The sequence below is a fragment of the Typopeltis vanoorti genome, chromosome 10 (genome assembly GCF_054136105.1).
Source record: "Typopeltis vanoorti isolate ZY-2024b chromosome 10, IOZ_Tvanoo_1.0, whole genome shotgun sequence".
NCBI lineage: Eukaryota > Metazoa > Arthropoda > Arachnida > Uropygi > Thelyphonidae > Typopeltis > Typopeltis vanoorti.
Window position 1 is genome coordinate 90516527 of NC_143558.1, and position 19218 is coordinate 90535744.

At 35.6% G+C, this 19218-nt stretch overlaps 1 protein-coding gene across 2 annotated transcripts in view; it reads right to left on the bottom strand.

Moving 5' to 3' along the window:
• Window positions 1–19218, bottom strand: part of LOC150102584 (inactive ribosomal protein S6 kinase delta-1) — a 519967-nt gene that overhangs the window by 176063 nt on the left and 324686 nt on the right. Inside the window, exon 11 of one of the 2 annotated variants that reach the window (XR_016548936.1) lies at window positions 8612–8677. The exons of the other annotated variant lie outside the window; for it this stretch is intronic. The gene's annotated coding sequence lies outside the window, so the exon portion shown is untranslated. The remainder of the gene's footprint in view (window positions 1–8611; window positions 8678–19218) is intronic. 2 annotated transcript variants of the gene reach the window in all.

The following is a 19218-nucleotide window of genomic DNA, read 5'->3' on the forward strand; positions in this document are numbered from 1 at the left end:
GGAAAAAGTGAATGCCCACTGATGCAAAAATCAATACATCAAATGTAACCTTTAAATCCAAGAGTAATGAGGCTTAGAACTTGTAAAAGTAGAGTGATCTCTTGATTATACAGCCATATTAGGAAATTAATTTTCTGGATGATTAACTTAGTGTACAGTTACAAAGTTAGTTGATATGCTAATCCATTTCAGAACTAGTCAAATGAGTTTCCTGTTATTTGTGAGCCAGATAAATGGCAGTTCTCTCTCTATATATATATATAGTTTCCAATCAACTACTAAGATTAACACTTGGTATTTCATGCCCTACTACAAAGAAAGTATAATGCAATTGATCTTTAAAATTGGAGGGATTAAGAATTGACGACTTGTGTGTTCATAAAAAAGGTATGATTTCATGCACAAATTTATAGTTACTGACTTTTGTGTTTATTTGTACTTCAAAAATGAGATTTAAACTCTCAGATGTAGTTACGAAAAATGCTAACATCAGAACATGTGTAGGGCAGGGAGGGTAGTAATAATTTTATATTCAGAATTTCCAGTTAGCACTGATTATATGACTAGGATATAGTCTTGTATATTTGTACACTCTCACTGTGTGTGGTGTTAATTACTATTAAATTATTAATTTTTATGGTAATACTTCATAATTAGTGCTGTCAGTTTCACCATCACCATTTTGTACAACTTGGTTTTTCTCATCAGAGCAAGCCAAACAGATACAAACACTAATTTTGCATCATCTGTAAACAGCTGCATAACACTAATTAAACCCATTCCAATATCATTAATATGCAAATTGAACAACAATGATCCCAAAACTGACCCCTGTGGCACACTATTAGTGACCTCCCTCTTTAGGGATACTGCACCCCCACATACAGCTTTCTGATAACTATCTGACAGCCAGTCACTGGTCCAATTCAGAAGTCTGTTATCCAATCCCATCTGTTTCAATTTATTTAACAGCTTATCATGTGGCAGTCTATCAAAAGCTTTTGCAAAATCCAGGTATATCACTGTATATGCATCTCCCCTATCCAAGGTATTTTATCATCTTGTTATAGTACATAAGTTAGAAAAACATGATCTCTCTTAAACAAACCCATGCTGATAACCACAGAGAATACTGCTGTTATCAACCCATTCCTGTATCCTAGTACTCACCAATCTCTCTAATATCTTCACCACAACTCCAAATACACAACATGGCCTATAATTTGTAGCCACAACCTTATCACCACTTTATGCAGTAGAACAATTTTACCTTCTTTCCACTCCCTTGGAACCTGTGCTGTCATAAGACTCTTATTAAATAGGTATGCTTTAGTTTTAGACATCAACTTGGGGAAGTTTCATGGAGGGAGGAATTGGAAGGCTGGGATATCATTAGTGCTTGGGAAATTGTGAAGGAATATTTGTTAGCAACAATAGTAAGCTGTATTCCACAAGTGAAGAAGAGAACACAATTTGGTGTAAAGTGGATGACAAACAATATTAAACAGGAACTGCATGTGAAAAAGAGGCTATGGAAGAGATACAGGGAGACAGGTGAAGAGTAGATGCATGAAGAATATAAGACATGGGCCAGGAGAGTGACTAGTATGGTAAAAAAGGTGAAAATGGAATATGAGAAGAGATTGGCCCAAAGATTCAAAGAAAATCCTATGGAATTTTTTAGCTATGTGGCCAGTAGGAGGAGAAATGATTGTGGAAGAATGACATTGTGGGATAAAAAATGGGAATAGAGTGACCGATGCAGGTGGAATTGTACAATGAACACTTTATTGGAGTATTTCATCCTGAAGGAATAAATTTTAATAGTAGAGGGATAGGGCAGGTTTGAGGTTTAGAGGTGCATGAGGAGAGCGTGTTTCAAATACTGAGTACTCTGGATGTCAGTAAAGCTGTGGGACTGGATAGTATTTCACCATGAGTTTTGAGAGAATGTGTTAAAGAACTGACAGCACTTTGACCTGGCTTTTCAATGAAAGTCTGGCTACGGGAAAAGTGCCCAGGGAATGGAAGGAAGGTAAGATAGTGCATAAGGGTGGTAGCAGACTGGAAGTGTTTAAATATAGGCCAGTTTGTATGTCATCAGTACAGTGGAACCTCGGTTGTCAAACTTAATTCGTTCCCAAAGGCTTGAATGGTTTCAGTTTTTGAAAAATTCCTGAATTGTTCGAAAACTGAAACCATTTTCCAATAAGAATGAATGCAAAATGGATTAATCCGTTCCCGAACCCCACATGATTGTTTATTTAAATCTTTACAACAGTACTTCATGCATAAGATCGTATACAAACATAATGAAAATGCATAAAATCTTACATAAAAAGAATAAACACAATAAATAGAAAAAATATAGACGAAAATTAATCGCCTCTTTATTTTTGAGTATTGTACAGATTGTTGATTTCGCCATACCGAACTGCATAGCAAGATCCAAGACACAAACGCCATTTTCATGTTTAGATTCATAATGGTTCTAACAACTTTTCTTTTCTCTTTGCTGCTATCGCTATTCTTCTGCGGTCCCATGGTGACTTAATTAATAATAAGTTATGAAAAAAAAACAACAACAAAACATAAAGAAAATCAAGAAAGCTCACTGCAAATTCGAGCAGGTGTCTGCACTGTACGAAGGCTGCCACGTAACTGACACTTTCCTGCCTTACAGCTCAGCACGCGGAGCAGGTGGTTGCCGTTGGTCTGTTCGAGAACCGAAATTCTGTTCGGAAACTGAATTGTTTGAGAACAGAGGCATTCGACAACCAAGGTTCTTCCACTGTAGTTGTTAACATCTTGGAGAAATTAGTGAGGGATCGTATACAACATTGGGCAGATGATGGTAATGTTATCTGTGAGAGTCAACATGGATTTGTGAAGGGATGATCTTGTTTTAGTAATATGCTAGCCTTTTATAATAAAGTTACAAGAGCAGTAGATGAGGGAAAGGCATATACTGCCATTTCCTTGAATTTAGTGAAGGCATTTGACAGGGTGCCACATGATAAGCTGATATTTAAGTTGCAGCACATGGGTTTGGATGTCAGGTTGGTCAACTGGATTCAGGATTGGCTGTCTGATAGGTATCAGAGAGTTGTGTATGGTGGGGCAGTTTCAAGGAGGCAGAGGGTTACAAGTGGGGTCCCACAGGGCTCAGTACTGGGACCTATATTGTTTAACCTTTATATCAATGACATTGTCAGTGGATTGCAGGGGGATATTCAGTTGTTTGTGGATGATGTGAAGCTGGGAAGGGGTATAAGTAATAGTGCAGATGTGGTAGTCCTTCAGGAGGATTTGAATAAGCTAGGCATTGGGCAAATGAATGGTGGTATCAGTTTAATGCAGCAAAATGTAAGGTCCTGAGGTTCAGGACACATCGATGAGATGCTGCATACTCTATTGGAGGAGCTATACTGTAGGGGAGACAAGAGATTTGAGGTTGATGATTGATAGAAAGCTGAAATTCAGGGGACATATTGCAAAGGTGGTGAAGGTAACACAGAGGATTGCTGCAATAATGAGAAGGACACTGACTTGCAGAGATAAAACAGTTATCATTTCGTTGTATAAGACCCTGATCACACCACACTTAGACTATTGTTCTCAGATTTGGTCCCCAGGATTTGAAGGGGATAAATTAACTGTGGAAAGGGTACAAAGGCAGATAACAAAGACAGTTTCAGGACAATGTTAGTTATGAGGATTGGCTGAGGGAATGTGGACTGCAGAGTTTGGTGGATAGAAGAAGGAGAGGTGATATGATTGAAACTTTAAAACTGTTGAGATGTGGTTACAGGGTTGACACTGGGGAGTTCTTTTACTTGGGTGAACAGCGGGAAGGAGTGATGACAAGGGGCCATCCCTGGAAGTTACGAAAGTAAACTGTGAGCAAGAGGGTGAGGAGTGGTTTCTTTGCGTGGAGGGTGGTTGAACTGTGGAATGAATTGTCTGATAGAGTGGTGAGAGCGAGAACGGTCAATGAGTTTAAGGAGTGGTATGATAGACTTTATGTTTTCGAGGAGGGACCTCCCACGATGAGTCTTTTGACTCCTTGGAGGCCTAAATAATAATAATAATAGTATGCCAATGCTACTGCCAATTAATTCCCTGGAACATTTGTTTAAGATGTGGGGTGATATGTCATCAAATCTTATTGCTTTATTGATATCAAGGTTATTTATTCCTCAAATACCTCCTGCTCACTCACAATTAAGCCATCCTCTCCTATGTCCGCTACACTCAAGTTGCTCATGATTCCACCATGACGAGGATGAAACATCCTTATAAACTGATTACTGAATACGTCAACAATTTTGTCTGAAACAGTTACCATTCTACCATTTTCATACATTAACATCATCTTACTAATCATTCTTCCATCTACTTGCCACATATCTAAAAACCTCTGTAGGATTTTTCTTTGCCTGATTTGCCAATTTCAGTTCATACCCCACTTTTGTTTTCTTTACTAACTGTGTCACTCTCCTGGCTTGTTCTTTATACTCTTCATGTAACTGATTATTACCATTATTCTTCTTGTACTGCCTCCAAATACCTTCATCTTCCAGATTTCATGCTTAAGCATCTTATTCATCCATTTTACCCTGGAAGTTACGCCTTTTTGCTTTCAGAATACATTCCCACATTGATGCTGTTATGTATTTCTATCTCAGTTTCTGAGCAGCATTAATTTCTCTACTATTCAACTCCTCATTCTATGCTATAGCTCAAAGCTTGTCAAAGCTCAAAGCTGTCTCCTAAGCTTGCCATAATCACCAGGCCTTATAATTCCATACATATCCTTTCCTCACAGAAGTCTATATATGGCTAGCCACAACCCAGGTGATCACTTCATAATCACTCTCACCAACTGGAGGAAAGTGTGAAAACCCAATCACAATTACATTCTCTGAAGATATGATCAAATCTAAAACTCTCACTCCTCATATGCTCTCCTTTACATGCAGCCTGACAGAGTTATCTCTCAAGAACTCGAGAAATTCATTTTCCTTATTCCCAAATGCTATCTTGTCATTCGAATCTATACTGCCATAATTAAAGTCACCCATAATAATTACCTTCCTTTGTTCACTAATCCATGTTGTTTATACATTTCTTTAGCATCACCCTCCACATTCCCTGGCCTAAAGCAACATCTAATTCAATATGTATTGCTGTCAACCTCCTTTATACCACACTGGCTCATAACCATTACCACTATTGCTCTCTTTCATGTCAACCTTATGTGGACATAATTCCCCTACTATTATCATCAGCACTCCTCCTCCGCCCACCACTTCTCGTCCTTTCTTTCCTCTAAAAAAATACTGTATCCTTCTATTTTTATTCCCATTAGGCTATTATCTTTATTCAGCCATGTTTCACATATTCCAACAATTTTGAGGCGAATAAACTCAATCAGTGAAACCACTTGATCTCCCTTATTTCTGATACTTCTGGCATTTGTAAACAAACACAGTAGTTTATTTTTAGGTCTATGGCCAGTTCCATCCAAGCCACTTGTTGGCTGTGATTTCTCCACCAAACCTGCCCTTGCCCAATCACCTTTATCACCACTTAGCACATATATCCATTCAGCCTCAACTTCCCCACCTACATCTCAATATACTCCATCTCCATATACACACACACACATTCACTGCTACTTTCATCATCCACTCTCTCTCTCTCTCTCTCTATGCTATGTCTTCCTGTCCACCTGGACTCCCCCCTGTTTCCTTGTTCTTCTAACATTCCTGTTCTCTCTTCATCTCTCATGCTACTACTGTTTTCACTGCCGAGCACTTTCCTCTTCAATACCACTCTCCTGATCTTTCACTTCATCTCTTACGATCTCTTGCTTGCATCACACACTGCACTTTCATTTAGCTACAGTTTCTTCAATGCACTCACTCCAAAGCCATCATGCCTGTATAATTCCATTCTTCCTTCAAACACACACCAAACAACCACAAACTGTACTCGCTATTTCTTCATTGCTGTTTTTTGTTATTAAATTTGGGTCTAGGATTAGAATATAAATTATTGATTTGGATAAGTGGGTGGCTGGTGGAAAGGTATCAGAAAGTAACATATGGGAGAGGTGAATCTACCAGCTTTAACCTTTCCTTCAAAGTTACATGGTGATCAACATTCATTATTAAAAAAATTAGGGAAACAACTACTATGTTATAGTAAAAACCTCAGTTTAGCATAAACCAAAATAATCACCCGTCTCAATCTTCATGTCATATGTGTATACTCCAGATGATGACCTTGATATGAAGGGTGAAAACATCAGGTGATTATTTCAGTTTATATTAAACTGAAGTTTTACTATAACGTGGTAGCTGTTTTCATAATTTTTTTAATAATGAATACCAGCTTTAAGGTGAACAGTGGTGTGCTACAGGGATCATCCTTTAAACCATTTTTGTTTAATCTATACACTGGAAAACTATAATATTGGAAAGGGACTGGCAGGTGATCTTCAGTTGTTTGCTGATGATGTGAAGATAAGCAAGGAATCAGAGATGCTACTGATACACAGCCTTTACAGGGTGACTTGAATAGGCTGAAAGTGTATGCAAACAAACTTGGAGTAGCTGACAAGGCTAGAGATCTTGGAGTTATGGTGGAAAGAATGTTGAAGTTCAAAAGGTCACATAACAAAATTTGCAAATTCAACTCAGAGGATAATTGCACATGAACATTGACATGCAAGGATAAGAAAATCATAGAAGCCTCTCTACAAGGCCTTCATACAACTGCACCTCGATTACTGTGCAGATTTGGTCTCCTGGGTTCCAAAGGGATAAAGAAACTATGAAAAGACTGCAAAGAAGAGTTATAAAGATGATATTAGGATTATGGAATATAGATTACAAGGACAGACTGAAAGTATGTGAGCTGGAGACACTGGTAAACAGAAGAAAGAAGGTGATATGATAGAAGTGTATAAACTTTTGAGAGGGTGTCATAGGATATCATGATAAACTTTTTATTATAAGGAAGGTGGAGAGAGGACAAGGGGGGGGGGGGGGCACCTGTGGAAGTTAAGCTTGAGTTCAGTTAAGAAAGAGGTAAGAGTCCATGAGTGAGTGGAACAGTTTGCCTGTTGAAGTAGTAGGTGCATCTAGTGTGAATGAGTTTAAGAAAGGTATGACAGCTCATATGGGTGATGAATGGCCTATCTCGATGAGTCCTTGACTCCCTGAAGGTCCAATAATAATAATATTCTCACTAAAGCATTCCCATGACTTTTTGTTTAGCTGCTTTTACATATTGCTTTGCTTTCTTATATTTTACTCTGTATTCTTTCAAGAACATATGCTGATTTACTTGCTAGGAACTTCTGATATGTTTTCTCCTTTTCTACCAAGAAGTAATGATTTTTCTATCTTTGCAGACAACTTCAGTGCATGGTTCTGTGGCTAAATTGTTCAATGTTTTATTTAGCATGTGCCAGTGAGTCTTCAAGGTTTGATTCTTGACTTGAAAGTCGTTCATTTTTTTAAAAATAATACTTGTATATCTCAATCCACAATTTACCAGTAAAAGAGATGCTTGACTTTGATTCTTTTTAAAACTTTCTTACACACTTTTCTTTTCAGGATGATATTCAATTTCATCCTGCTCAAAACTAAATGGTGATCACTTCCTATTTCAAATCACCTCTATACTTGTATTCTGAGCCAGCATGAAGATAGTGATATCAATAGCAGCATGGTCAATGAGACTTTTCTTATTTCTTATATATTTTCTCCCTGTGAATTTGTGCAAATCTTTATGTCAGAACACAGTATCAGCAATGACTAGTCCATGTACTGAACAGGATTCCAGTAGGTGTTAAACATTATTATTAGCTTTGCTTTTTTTTTCCTAAATATTTTCCGAAAACATTTCTATATGTCTGGTATTCTGCTGTTTAGATCTCCAAAACAACATTTCCTTTTTCTTTGTTCCTTCTCTAATGACTTGAAAAATTTCTTCACTTCTTCCTGCGTAAGACTATTTATGGGACCAAAGGCACAAATAAGTTTAACTGCCTAAATCTCCATATTTGCCCACCTCACTGTATGATACTGCCTGCCATCCAAGAATACCTTCTTGTTTAGTGTTGAATGCTATAACTACTCCTTCTGTTCTTCCCTGAATCATTATTTCTAAATATAACATCAGAGGTATATTTACAGGATTAAAATTTTTCAATACATGACAGGAAGAGAGAGAGAGAGAGAGAGAGAGAATGAGGGGTCACCCCAGGAAATTGTGTAAAACATAATTACTACAGCCAGCCACAAGGATGAGACGCTTTGCATGGAGTGTGGTATATGGGTTACCAGAAATTGTAGTGAGATAGGTTATCAGAAATGGTCAAGAGAAAGAGTGATAGGATTGTGTGAATACTGTGTGGTTACTGGGAGGCTTTCATAATGAGTCTTCAACTCCACATACATTCCGAAGAAAATAATGATGATGATGATAATAATGTGTACGTGTGTGTGTGTGAGAGAGAGAGAGAGAGAGAATAATTTTTTCCCAATACTAGTTATGGTGTGACTACAGGTATATTTTTCATAGTATGTATCCTTACCTACTCATTTAGATTATGTGGATAGTTTGGGCCTCCTACGATGAGTCTTCGACTCCATGGAGATGCCTATAAAATAATAATAATTTCTTTGTCAAAAAGAAATGCAGTAGTTGGAAATGTCTCACCCCCTAATCCACTTTGTGAGAACATTACCAACTAGTTTCAGGTGACAAAAGCTAGAACTTATACAATACTATGTAAAGTCCATTACCCTTCCTAAACAGAGTGCTATTGTGCACAGCAACCATACTATACATAGCCACAATTAAAGCACAAAGCTGTATTATGCAATTCTTCATTTACCTCTCTACTCAGTTTTACAATTTTTTAATGTTTTTATTCTTCTCTCTCAACCCCACCTCTCTGTGTGTGTGTGTTAGAGAGAGAGAGAAAGTGAGTGAGACCTTCTTGAGCTTAAATAGCAATGATTGGTAATATAACATGGCTCACTGTACCACTAGAATATACCACAATCCTTCATTTATCTATTTACTCAGTTTTGTAATTTTTAGTGTTTCTGTTCTTCTCTCTCTCAAATCCTACCTGTGTGTGTGTGTGTGTGTGTGTGTGTGTGAGAGAGAGAGAGAGAGAGAGAGAGAGTGAGTGAGTGAGTGAGTGAGAGTGACTGATACTTTAAATGGCAATGATTGATAACATAAAATGGCTCACTATGCCACTAAAAAATACATATGTATTTGAATAAGTACATTAATCATTACTAATAGTAAAAACATTACTATTAGTAATGATAAAAATACATATGTATTTGAACTCACTTAGCCACATAAAAATGATATCTGCAGTCTTAATTTTGTAAAAATTAAACAGGTTAATGGATTTGCGATATTACTGAATTTCGAGTTCACTTTCCGTCATTTATATACAGAAATCAAAGCAATATCACAACAATTCCAAGCATGAAATAAACTTATGCTTCTTTGCAAAGGTGGGTATTCACTTCTGTCACGTGTCTGATAATCAATACTTTTTAATTATGACAGTATATAAATTAATAATTATACATTTTCAATGTACACCAATACTTCTATAATATGCAATTAAAGAACACACTTAAAAAATCAATCTGTAATAATACAAGTGTAAAATAAACTATATCATAATGTACATTAAATTCTAAAAAAAAAATTTTTTTTTAAATTCAGATGAACAATTAGCAGTTTGCTTCAGTTCAGGAAATCCATTCATCTGAATGCCACATTTTAATTATGATATTTTCATAAGAATAATGAGATTTTATTATAATATTTATTATATTATTATTTATCCTAAGACCTCATGGAATTAAAGACTCATTTAGAAGGTCCTTTTGTCATACACACAGCTCATCATAATGTGATGATGTCAAGTGTCTGATGGTATGCCTCACATTGGAATGCCTTGCTTGAGGGGGTGGTGTCAGCTGACACCACCCCCTCAAGCAAGGCATTCCAATTAGTCACAAATCTGAATGCAAAAAACATGATTCTCACGCTCCTGTTCATACCCTCCTTATACAGCTTCCAGGGATGACCTCTGATTCTACCCTGATCTCCCACCGTTTTCTGAAAAACTTCAACATTGATCATATACCAACCCCTTACTAACTTGTAGGTCTCTATCATATCATCCCTCTTCCTCCGATCCACTAGACTCTAAATTGCATCTTCTCAACCTTCCCTCATATTCGACATTCCAGGATCAAAAATTGTAGTTGCCTATGGATGCTTTCCAATATCTCTTCGTCCTTTTGAAAAGCAGGTGACCAAATCTGTGCACAGTAGTCCATGTGTGGCATAATCAGAGTACACTTACAATGGAACAAGAATTTTCTTACTTCTACAAGTTAGTGTCCTCTGCATCATTCCCAGAAGTCTTTGTGTTGTCCTCATAATTTTGGCAATGTGTCCTCTAAATTTTAGATCCATATCCACTATCACTGCAAGATCTCTTATTTCCTCCACCTCTAACAATATATCCTCACCAAGTGTAAATTCTACATACCATCTTTCTTTCACAAATTTTAAAACCTTACATTTTGCAACATTGAACTGGTATCTTCATTCCTGTCTCATTCACTCAATCTATTCAAGTCTTCTTGTAAGGCAGCACAACATCTTCTCTACTCTTCATAGTTCATCCCAACTTTGCATCATCAGCAAACAACTGAATATCCCCATCCAAATCTTTGCCAATATCATTACAAACAGATTAAACAGCAATGGTCTTAAAACCGACCCCTGAGGCCACCACTAGTGACTTTCATCTTCTAGGATATTGCTCCCACATACACAACTTGCTGATACCTATCATAGAGCCAGTCTCTGATCCAATGCACTACTCCAATACTGTGTATCCCTCTCCTCTGTCCAATGAAGCCATCACTTACTGCAGTGTTTCCCAACGTTTTTTGGATCATGCCCCGCCTCAAAGATTTTGATGCCCCTCCTCTAGCATAATAATCAGTCAAGTTCTGAAAAAGTATAATATAAATATGTACTTTAAATAAAAACGGAACATAGGTAAAAATTAAAAACAGTTTTACTGTTTTTAATTTGACTTTATTCAATGAATATTTAAATAAAAAAGGAACATAGGTAAAAATTAAAAACAGTTTTACTGTTTTTAATTTGACTTTATTCAATGAATATAATTTTATATTAACTTCATATATTATAAAACATAAATCGAACTGAACTCGGGAAAATAAAATCCAAGTTAATGCGATCCTTGAGCTTGATGTCTGCTGCAAAGAGTTTTTATTTGAGGTACTAATTTAGTATTTTCAATCTCAAATACCCATGGTTTGTGATATCCAGATGATTTCTTTTTTTCAGTAGCAAGTCATTTACAGCACTAAAGGCCACATTCAACTGAATATGATGACGGGAAGGGCAACAGTATTTATTTATTTTGCAAAACTAGTTGAATTTCAGTATCACGTTTCCATCTCATCAGAAAGCCATGCCATTGTTCCTTTTATGTTGAATAAAGTTCTAACATACTCATCATTTTGCTTTTCCGAGAGTTCTTCTTGATACTGTATTTATGTTGACTGCTGTACTAGTGATGTTAGCTTTTTTTCTCAGAAAGTCTCAGGTTGCAACATCGACAATTTATTGCTTACATTGGTGATGAGGTGACGAATGCAACATCATTTTCTAATTGCCCCCCTGCGGGGCGTGCACCCCACGTTGGGAAACACTGCCTTACTGTAATAAGTAGATTACTAAAACATGACCTCCCATGCTGTCCATCAAAGATAATACCATTGTTGTCAATCCTATTCTGGATCAATCCTGGTTCTCACCAGCCTCTTTAACACCTTAACCACAACATCTGACACAGATAAGCCTATAATTTGATGCTTGAACTCTATTACTTCGGGGTAAAAACCCTGCTACCTCCATATTTTCTCATTTGAAGGTGAGTGAGATCAACTAACTCACCTTCAAATGAAAAAACCCATATAAAGATTCCTTTTGTAATGACGAGAATCTAACTTAGGCCTTTTCCAATTGAAGGATGCAATATACTGCTGTTCTTCTAATTTGTGCGGAGGCACTAAGGATAAGCAGGATAGTAGCCATGCACTGGGACTTTCACAAACATTCATGATGGTTCAATACAATTAAAAACCAATATACCTGTAGGTTGGAGTGTGGATATGCTATCAGCTTTGAAATCTAATTCCATTTCAAAGATTCTACATTACCCAAATCTTAACCCTCATATATACCAAGCTTCATAGGTAAATAATCACATAAGCATATAATTGAGAAGATAAATAAATATACATAAATATTTACTTTTCTGTTTAGTGAGGACAGGAGACATAATTCAAAAAAACATACCACATTTGAGCTCTAGAGCAGGATTTCAAAATTACTAAACTCAGTTTACCTATGATTCTGAATGTATGATAGGTTAATCTTTCTTGGGTGAGATTCATATAAAAAATAATATATATATAAGAAGATAATACATAAATCAAATCCTCCTTTGATTTTGACATTTCTGATCCATCACAGTATTAAGTTGGGAATCTTAATACACAAGACAAAAAACCTATGAAACATTTATAAACTTTTTTCTTATTTTATACATATAATTTTTATGTTCAGTCAATTACACCCATGAAAGGATATAGGGCACATTAATGATGTGGATAGGCTAAGGATAAATTAATATGGAAACCAACTCTAGAGAACAGACACATAACTTTTTCATAACAACTTCAGATTTCCAATACTTATTGGAAATCTGAAGTTGTGTAAGTAAGATGGTGGTCTCATACCAGATGATGAAAATCATCTACTGCCTACAGACATTCACAAAATTTTCCATACTGTGGAATTTGAACCCACGATCTGGAGGCTGGATACTGGAAATGAAATCTCTTCAGCCAACTAAACTAGAACTGATATTCACTCATTATACCAAACTACCAAAAATTTAGATGACAAATTATTTATTATAAAATTTTTGCCCAAAGTATGAATAAGTTGGAATATAGACACAAACCATTTATACACACTGAGAATGTCCTTGAGAACCGGGTAAAAATTTTATAATAAATAAACTGCCATATAAGTTATTTGTTAATCATTATTTTCATAAAAATGTCCATTTACTTCTATTTGATAAAAAAATGCACTGAAAGAATGGAAGGAGGACTTCTCAAAAGAGTAATAGAAAATAAAGTTCCTGGAAAGAGAGGAAGTTTTAGACTCTCAATGAGATGGATGGGTGGATGATGCATCTGGATTGACTGGTCTTCAGAGTTTTGAAGCCCCTAAAGCACCCAAAAGGACCACCAGGCAAGGATTGGGTGGCACATTACTGAGTAGCAGGGTGACCATACAGTATCTGATGATGGCCAATGAATTTATGGATGGATGGATGAACATAAAAATGAAATGTGGTGAGCAGTACTGATTTTTCAAAGATGGTTCAAAAGCAAGCATGGGCATATCATATGTGCATGGGTGAATTGTGGGGGGGGGGGTATCTGTGGAGACATGGAACAAGGGAAGTAAGAGGATATGGATATTTTGATGGATTACAAGGTACTACATGAGAGTAAAGAGCAAGGAGTTGGTAGAGGATAGAAGACAGCAAGAAGCATGAGAGTGTGAGTGGTATTAGCTATAAAGATAAGTGAGAGAATGAGTGCTGATTTATAGGTTCAAAAGAACCTGAAGAACAAAAAGAAAAGTGAGTGCGACTGCAGGAAAAAAAGAAAGTATGCTGCTAGAACAAAAGTGCATGTTACGGTGGTAATAAAATAGCATATTGCTGATGGTACAAAAGCAAACATGATTTCTGATAAAAAAAAAAAAAAAAGAGAATCCAATTCCCAGAAAGCAAGACTTAAAGAAGAATGAAATGATCAAGACAAGAAAAAAGATACGGCATATGTATGGTGAAAAGAGCAGAACTCTTTCACACTGTCTGAAATAGGGAAGACTGAAGTATTTGTTAATGCAGAAACAAGTAGTGTAAGATAATGTAAGAACAGGAATGAAAGATGGAGAGGGCAATTGAGGGAATCATAGTGCAGAGGGAGACAGGTGTAAAAAAGAGTAGATAGTAAATGCTTGTATGAAAATCGTTAGCATTTGTTTCAATATAGGAATACTATGAATTGGCATAATAATAAAAACAAACTATAAAAATAGGGGAAAATAATACCTCCCTGTCAGAAAAATCCCCACTTTTCTCACATCATTCACGGATAAGCTTCTGCTTCTTAGTTTTCAAGGTGTCTACCAGATACTTTGCTCTTATGGCTTATCTTATTTTAGATCTTATGTCTTATATTAAAAATCATAAGTCTGAACAATAAATAAAGTTCAGTGGAAAGACAAGTATCCTCCATAAAAGTAATTTCCTCGTACAACAACTTTATAAAGAAATGTTTGAAACATTACTCCATTGTCTTAACTTCAACAGATTGATGGTCTACACAGGGCCGGTGGAAGCAGGCATGCAGTGCATGCGAGTGCCGCTATGAAGGAGATGCTGCAGCCGGGGCACGGTTCATAAGTTCATTTTTAAGAAACAAAATTTTTATCATAAAAACAAAAAATTCTTAGAATGATCAATATTAAAATAAATAAGGCTGGATACACCGAATAAAAATTTTAAAAAATTGTATATTGCCGCCTCTTTGATCAGCCAGCTGTTTACAATTTTTCAGCCAGAGCAGGCTAAATGCTTGCCTGCAGAATGTTGTGTCTACTGCAGTCTATCTAAAGTGAAACAGTGAACGGTTTTTATGCGCAGAAACAAATTTTCGTACAAAATATTTGTTGATAGTTAACCAGTCATATGGTACTCATCTCGGTAGGCTACTGACAGTAGTGCAGTGCGGACTATTATTTCGTGTCTGTGTCATGTTCTGTAATAATTTCTTGTGGGTATAAAATAGAAATGGAATCAAAAATTAAAAAAAACGTTATCCGGTGCACAAAATCGTGTCATGCTGCGAAAGAAGCAGATATTAAGAAACAAACTGGGGCTCTTAATAAATTTTTTAAAATATTAAAATATTCTGATGCAGATTGTGACCAACTCGATACATTAGAAATCAGAGTTGAAGAACCATGCACATCATCCAGTTTGCATGAAAGTAATATTGCAACTATTGAACAAGATAACAAGACGCATGATTTAAGTGAAAAACAGTTAGGAGACGATTTAGTTGTAGTTGACCACGAAACTAACACATTGTTAGTCTCTGTAAATTTAAAAGATCCAGGTGAATGGGGAAATATCGATGAAAAATTACGAGTTGTTTTAATTGAAATGGGGCCTGTTCAAAAGAAAAATATAATATATCCCAGAGATACATATGGTCGTAAATTTGGCGACACGTATTATAATAGAAAAATGGAAAATGGGGAACTCGTGCCAAGAACATGGCTCATTTATTCCGAAACTTTTAAATTCTGTTTTTTGCTTTTGTTACAAACTTTTCGCACCTACTGAATCAAGTAGTCATGTAGAAGGTTATAACGATTAAAGAAATGTAAGTACAACTTTGTATAGACATGAAACTAGTTTAACTCACATGAAAAATTTCTTAAAATGGAAGGAACTTGATAAATATTTAAAAAAACAAAACTATTATTGATTGCCAGACTCAAAGCATGTATGAAATGTAAAAGAAACATTGGACGAGTGTTTTAGAACACTTGATTGAAATTATAAAATTCCTTCGTAGCCAAAATTTAGTTTTTTGTGGATCATCTGATAAATTATATGAAAGGAATAACGGGAATGTTTTAAAATTAGTCGAACTATTTGCGAAGTTTGATCCCGATACGGAAAATTATGTTGAAAGGGCCCTACAATGAAACAACAGAGTACACTATTTGAGTAAAGACAGTCAAATGAAATATTGGAAACTTTAAGTAATGCAATCAGGGATACAATTTTATTATCAATTCAAAAATCTAAATATTATTCCATAATTTTAGACTGTACACCTAATACAAGTAAAACAGAACAAATGACCATTATTATTCGCTTTGTTTCATGACAATGGAATTGTGAAGATCAGGGAAAACTTTTTAGGTTTTGCAGATATATCAGATTCCATAGGAAGTGGTTTATGTGCAACAATAATGGAACTGGAATAATGGAACATTCCCATTGAAGACATGCGAGGTCAAGGGTATGACAATGGGACAAACATGCCATGTGCTGTTCATACTCTAAATTTAATCATTAACGATGCAGCCAAATTGAATGCAGATACAATTAGTTTCTTTGCAATTATTCAAGAAATATATAATTTCTTTTCATTCTCTTACAAACGTTGGGCAATACTTTTAAAGTTCGTAAAAAATTAACATTGAAACAGCCATCAGAAACGCGATGGGGAAAGTAAAATTAATGCAATCCGCCCTCTACGATATCAGTTAGGAGAAATTTACGATGCACTTTTTGAAATTTTAAATAATGAAAATTTTAATAAAGAAACTCAGCATGAAGCACAAACATTATGTGCTAAAATAAAGGACTACGAATTTATTTGCTCTCTTATAACTTGGCATGATTTACTTAACAGAATAAACCCTGTGAGTAAAATGCTTCAAGACAAAAATATTAAAATATTACACTCGCTTTAGAATCTATTGAAAACTTAAAAATATTCTTACAAGAGTATCGATCAGATACAAATTTTAAAGAAGTTCTATAAACGGGAAAAGAACTGAGTGAAGAGGTGGATGGAGAACAAGAATTTAAAACTGGTACGGAAGTTCGACGACGAAAGAAGACACGACAATTTGACTACAAGCATCATGACGAAACGCCGCAATCGCCAGAAGATAAATTTAGAGTGAATGTGTTTTATACACTTCTAGATGTTGCAATGTGTTCGTTAATAGAACGTTTTGAACAACTAAAAACATATTATGATAATTTCAATTTCTTGTATAGATTACTACAAATTAATAATGAAGATTTACGAAAAAATTGTGATGATTTAGAGCATCTCTTGAAGGACAGCGACAATAAAGACGTAAATGCAATAGAACTATATGACGAGTTATGTGCTTTCCGGCATATTTTTCTGAAGGATAATTTAAATATTCAAAACCCTTTCGATATTCTTAATTTTATTGTGTCCAATAATTTATCTTTTCCTAACTTTTCAATTGCTTTAAGAATATTATTAACCTTACCTGTTATTGTAGCGAGCGGTGAACGTTCCTTTTCCAAGTTGAAATTGATTAAAATCTCCTTAAGAACAAGTATGTCACAAAAAAGGCTTGTTAGTTTGACGTTAATAGCTATTGAAAATGATATATGTGCGGAATTAGACGTTAAGACCGTTATTTAAATTAAGGGGATAGTAAATCCCACATTGTTTTAAAACCGAATAAGAAACTCAAAGATTGGAATCAGAGAGTTTCATGCCAAATATAGTATATAGTAATGTAAACTATAAAAGTATCGCCGACTACTAGCGTGAGCAAATGTACGTAGTCCTAGTACGTAGTACAAACTCGGGCAGCTCATAGCAAAAGGTGGCAAAGTTATGATCGCTATTCTTCGTATTTTCCATAATGTAAAAACACATTTCCTAGGAAATGTATGCTGTTATTATATTATGGTGGGAGGTCACTACCCAGACCGGTTTCAGCCTTATGAATAAGTAAAGCCGTCTCTAAAAATTCGGACAATCCCTAGGCCACTCGATTGTGGGCAAAAGACCGTCCATCTCAGCGTTGGCTCCACTCAGTAATGGCCTTCCACCCACCACCACCACCGAGCAGAACCGCTCATATTCCGAAGAAAAGCATTCACCGACAAAGCCCCTCACCGGGCTGTGCCGGAAAACACTTTCCCCGGAGATTCAAATTGCTCCCTTAAGGCTAAAACCTTAAGAGAGCGAACTCATATTAGCAATCTCACTGGTTTCAGCCTTTATTGAGGCTTCATTAGTGAGTAGCTAGACCAAATAAATACCAAAAGGTATAGCGAAAAGAACTTATATACTCTGTTATAGGAGTTGTCAAAAAGGTGCACCCATTAAGTTACTTAAATATAAAGGGCCAATCGGCTTCATTTCGGCGATATAAACATTATTTAAATTAAGGGGATAGTAAATCCCACATTGTTTTAAAACCGAATAAGAAACTCAATGATTGGAATCAGAGAGTTTCATGCCGAATATAGTATAGTAAACTATAAAAGTATCGGCGACTACTAGCATGAGCAAATGCACGTAGTCCTAGTACATAGTACAAACTCAGGCAGCTCGTAGCAAGAGGTTAAGACCATTATTTCTAATTTTGTGAATATGAAATCAAAAACCCTAAAATTTTAATTTAAAAAATTTCAAGTATATTTATGTAATTTAATTTATTTTCTGTTATTCCGTAAAGATTTTATTTTTTGAATACTTATATTAAATGTTCTAATTATTTCTAAATTCTTTTCTTATTTTCTCATCTATCTTGAGTTTCTTTTATTTTCCTAAAAGAATTCCACTTTTAAAAATTATTACAAATTACTAAGAATTTAGTAACTTGTAAAATGCAAGAATTTTTTAAACTCTAGTTCAAATAAATTTTAACTTTAATTAAAATTCATTTTAATTTTGTTAGCGATTCGGGTCGGTGAGAAGGCTATAATCCCTGTATCATTATATTCAACGATTAAAGTGAAGTTGCTTTATCCAAATTTGCTTTACTTTTGAGAATTTACTTTTGAGAATAGACATGCTTCTTCAGCCATCTACAAACGCCAAGCAGTACTTAAGTAGTAGTACTAACATCGCAGGTAGAAGCAGTTGTTCATTTGAGTGTGCTGTCTAGTGCCTTCCAGATACATCTCAAAGGTTTTCAATACTTCATTATTTTCATATAAATAAAGAGGATCTCATCCACAGTCAATTAGTCGGTCATGAACAGTGTGATATTCGTGTATAAGCGCATACCGGTTCATCATGTCAGCAATAGCCTATTGTGGTTTTATATTACCAGACTTTTTTTCATTAGTGTGAGACATATTCAGTGGATAATAACTTTTACATGGCCATTTTGGATCACTTTTTTGGGTTCACCTTCTATCACTATGGCGTCTAAGAGTAA